The sequence below is a fragment of the Petaurus breviceps genome, unplaced genomic scaffold (genome assembly GCF_028583685.1).
Source record: "Petaurus breviceps papuanus isolate PSGF00001 unplaced genomic scaffold, PetGlider_PUasm1.0 90731, whole genome shotgun sequence".
Taxonomy (NCBI): Eukaryota; Metazoa; Chordata; class Mammalia; order Diprotodontia; family Petauridae; genus Petaurus; species Petaurus breviceps.
In genome coordinates this window covers 66,262-71,249 of record NW_027187325.1, presented here as the reverse complement: position 1 = coordinate 71,249, position 4,988 = coordinate 66,262, and positions in this window count along the sequence as shown.

Below are 4,988 nucleotides of genomic sequence, written 5' to 3'. Positions count from 1 at the left end.
CACACACACACACACACACACACACACACACACACACACACACACACACACACACAAAGTGAACACCAGAAGCATCAGAAATTTTAAAGGTTGTCATCGCAGGGAAACTGAAGTTTAATGAATATCAATAATTATTAATCTATAAAATAATCATGCTTCTTCCCTTGATAAGTTCATTGGGTGATTGTTGCCTCAGTTCAAACTGGGGAGGACAGATTTTTGTGGAAGGAGCTATTCCTTTGTCTTGGTCCTTTTGTCTTCAATGTTTTTATCCTGCCCATCCTACAGAAACCTAACTACCTTTCTTTAATGTTAGATGAAGACTAAACAAGACCAAACCCAGAAGTCAGAAGGAATTTCTGGTCACTCTTTGCCCTTTATGGAGCACAAGTCTGAGACTAGAAACCTGAGAATGGACTTTACAGATCCAAGAAATACCTCTTGCCTGTGTAGAAGCTTTCACTCTGCCTAGGAGTCACATTGTCTAGAAATATGCTGGGCTCAGAGACCTTCCAGAGAAAAAGTAGAAAAGGGACAAAGGGGACCAAAGGTGTTCTGTTGGCCTTCATAGGCCAGCATCAGCAGCTGGTTTTTCTCACAAAAGTCTGTCATTCCATTCATTTCATCCTGGGAGAGGGGGGAAACCCAGCTGGTGAGAGGAGAAAAGAGGATGACGGGTATCTTCCAAACAAACCAAGCAGTTTGTTTTGTGGGCATCTGTAGTGCTGAGATTTAATCAGATATCTTTTGTCCTTCAACTTTTGCCTTAACCCTTGTCTTTTGTTCTCTCAACCTGCCCCCACAACTTTTTACCAAGGGAAATGTTCCCTTCTTCCCCAGGGAGATACTTTCAGAAGTCCCCAATGTAGCCTCACAACCCTGTAAACTCTGCAAAAGGGGTTGAACTAAATGACCTTTACGGTCCCTTTTACCTATGATAATATCATTAGGCTATGATCCTATGAAGGACAGTGACAGAAACAGCAAGAGAGGAAGGCCACTATAAGCTTACAGCAAAAGTTTAGAACTTGTCCATTAAGCCAGAACAAATTGGAAACAGGTTTTATTGCACTCAGAGTGTGTCATTCTCCACTAGAAGCTGATGGGGATGTGTCATCTGTCATTTAACAAGCAACATCCATATATGATATGAAACAAAAAAAACATGACTATTCATTAACATGCAGGTGGTAATACAAAGAAATATAGTCAACTTGTTAAGAGAAAATGTATGTATCATTTGCCACAGTCGATAGATAATAGAGTTATCCTCTTGGTATAGGAAGTTTCACTAAATCACAAAAAACCTTTCCATCAGATCAGATAAGAAAAAAGATACTCTCAGGAGTCTGGAATCCTTCTTCAGCAGCTAAATCTTTTTGTATTGATAAGAAGAGAAAAGGAAACACTGATGGACATTAGCTGCTGTGTCTGGTCTTGCAGCAAAATGGTTAATACAAAACAAGAAGGAATCAGTTATGTTCTTCCAGAAATTTGCTTTCAACACTAGGTATTAAGGTATTAAACAGATAAAGAGAGGAGAAAGGAAAACCCGTAGACATTTTGAAAACAGAAAGTCAACAATAGTCAATAAACATTTATACTAAAGACCTACTATGTGCTAAGCTTGGGGATATAAAAAGAGGAAAAAAATAGTTCCCCCCCTCAAGGGTATCACAGTCCAGTGGGGGGACAGCAAGCAAACAAATACGTACAAACAAGGTATATATGGGATATGTAGAAAATAAGAAAGGGAAGGCAACAGAATTGAGAGGATGGGAAAGGCTTCCTTTAGAAATGTGATTTTTAGGGGCGGCTAGGTGGCTTAATGAATAGAGCACTGGCCCTGGAGTCAGGAGGACCTGAGTTCAAATCTGGCCTCAGACATTTAACACTTATTAGCCATGTGACCTTGGACAAGTCACTTAACCCCAACTGTCCTGCCCTCACCCCTCCAAAAAGCAAAAAAAAAAAAAAACAAACCAAGAAGATGAGGTTTTGGTTGGGGCTTAGAGGAAGCCAGGGAAACCAGGAGACAGAGATGAAGAGGTTTAAGAATACAGTGGAAGGTACATGGGAGTCAGGAGACCTGAATTCTAGTTCAGATTTTGCCGAACACTTTGGTGGGCTTCCTGAGGCAAACCACTAACTTCTTTCTGGTGCATTGGTTTTTCAGTCTCACCAATGCACTGACCTTTAGGAGATAAGGAAAGAATCGGTCTGAGAGAAGCAGACAGGAAAGAAACACGTGCATGTTCTGTAGCTCCCCCTACAACTTCTTACCCTGAAGCCCCCCTTATAGAGTTTTATGGGTATTCAGGCAAAAAATGAGGACATTCAGAATGTGAGACATTCTTTATAATGAGACAGAAGTCAGTGCAAGATAAGCTGTTGTAGTCCTACAGTGAAAAAATCAAGACCTAGGCTTTGGGAGGCAAGCTTGCTGTAACCTGGGATAATTCAATTCCTTTGGGCTTGTCTCTTCATTTTAAGAGGGATTTCATTTTTGGATAATTGCTAAGCTCTACGATAGTATAACAGTACTAAGGAGAGGGAGCATGGTATAGTGGATAGGGAGCTGGCCTTGGAGCCAGGGTTGGTATCCTGCCTCTTCCTTGTACTCTGTGACACTGGGCAAGCAGTTAACCTCTCTGTGTTCGAGGCACTTCTTTAAGGCTGTCATTTGTGAATAAGGTATTTGCATTGATCAAGGGAGTTTCCTTCACTTTATCAGTTCCTATTCCAATGAAATTACAGGTTAAGTGCCTCTATCCCTAATAATAAAGAAATGAAATGTAGTTCCCTAGCCCCAAATTAAGCCATTAGATGTCCCTACCTGTGAAGAAATGTGGAATACTTCCATTTCTCAAGTATTACCCTAAACAAATTTATATAGATAATATTTGCCTTTTTACCCCCATGGGTATCCAGAACAGCTGTGTTGGGGGGAAGGAAAGCACAAAAGGAAAGGAGTGTGTGGGTGTGTGTGTGTGTGTGTGTGTGTGTGTGGCATTGAGGCATTTGTCTTATGTTCTTTATCTCAAAATAATCACTCTTGCCTGCTTTGCCCTGAATCTCAAAGATAGAATCTCAAAGTATAGCAGCTAGAGAAAATCTCCTAATCAATACCAGTATTAAAGGGGGGGGGGTAGTTGGTAGGGGATGACCTGTTTGGCAACCCAGACCAGAGAGTTCACTCTAAAGAGAAACCTGGTGGCAGGTAAATATTCGGGTCCCCCAGAGACCTGCCTTTTCCTAAGTGAAAGGAATACAAAAGATGTAGGATGCTCAAGAAAATCAGAGTTTTGATGATCAAACAATTAACAAACATTAAGTGACTAATATAGTCATACACTGCACTGTGAATACAAATATAAAGAATAAAACAGTTGGTGGCGCTGTGAACTAAGGCGAACATTTAGGAGAGTAATCTGGAATTAAGTCCAGAGTTATTAAACTGCCTATGCCCTTTGAGCAATGCTACCACTATTAGGTCTGTTTCCCAAGGTAATCAGAGAGAAAGGGAAAGAACCTGTATGTTCTAAAATATTTATAGCAGGTCCCTTTGTATTGGCAAAGAACTGGAAATTGAGGGGATGCCCATCAACCGGGGAATGGCTGAACAAGTTGTGTTACCACGATTGTGGTATAATACTACTGTGCTGTAAGAAATGATGAGCTGGTTGATTTTAGAAAAACATGGAAAAACTTGCATGAAATAATGAAATGAGAAGAACAAAGAGAATGTTGTATATGGTAACAGCAATATTGTTTGAAAAATACCTGTGAACAACTAAGTTATTGTATTATAAATACTCACATCGACTACATAGGGCCTATGAAAGAAGATGCTATCCACACCTCCAGAGAAAGAACTGATAAATATGGTTCTCTCTCTCCTCTCTCTGTCTCTCTCCCTCTCTCTCCCTCTCTCTGTCTCTCTCTCTGTCTCTCTGTCTCTGTCTCTCTCTGTCTCTCTCTCTCTCTCTGTTTCTCTCTCTCTCTCTGTCTCTCTCTCTCTCTCTCCTCTCTGTCTCTGTCTGTCTTTCTCTCTCTGTCTCTCTTTCTCTCTCTCTCCTCTCTCTGTCTCTTTCTCCTCTCTCTGTCTCTCTCTCTGTCTCTCTCTCTCTCTCTCTCTGTCTCTATATTACATATATATATATATATATATATATATATATATATCTTTCTGTCTATTTAGCTAGCTAGCTAGCTACATATCTATACCTGTGTCTAATGGTGGCTTTCTGTAGTGTACAGTGGGGAAGGAGGGGAAAAAAGTGCACAGCAGAGAACAAAAGAAAATTCAAAAGGAAGTATAGAAAGGCAGAGTAGCTTTGAAAAAGATATGTTGTATTTATTACATAGTTGTTTTTTTTTTAAGTAAGCAGTATGAAATGGAGATTTACGATTTCCTCTCTTTATATTGTACTGTGTAAGTGGAATTTTTTTGGTCTTTTTGTATTTAAGTTCAAAATGAATTTTAGAGAAAATGCTGCAACAATCTCTACTCTTATGAAGCTCATATTCTAGGACCTTTGTGAGGTTTCTTGTGTTACTGGTGTTTGGAGGCTTTATGACCATCTATCTATACCTGTTAGAATTAACTGTAGATACTAATGACTTAGAGCTATTAATCAGCTTAATCTTCCATAGGTTGCTGATTAAAAAATCACTGAAAGAGGAAATTTAGTTTTTATTGGCTTAAGGGGAACCTGACTAGGTAGCACAACTATTTAGTAAAAGAAGTTGAACACTAAAATATAGATGAGTACAAGAGAAGGTCTTTATAGGATTCTATCATAACTTCATCAGTAGAGGCAGCTGGATAGTGCAGTGGATAGAACACTGAACTTGGATTAGAAGAGACAAGGTCAGATCTGGCCTCAGACACTAACCATGTGACTTTAGGCAAGTCATTTAACCTCTGCCTTAGTTTCCTTATTTGTAAATGGGAATTATAATAATGCCTACTTCATAGGGTTGAT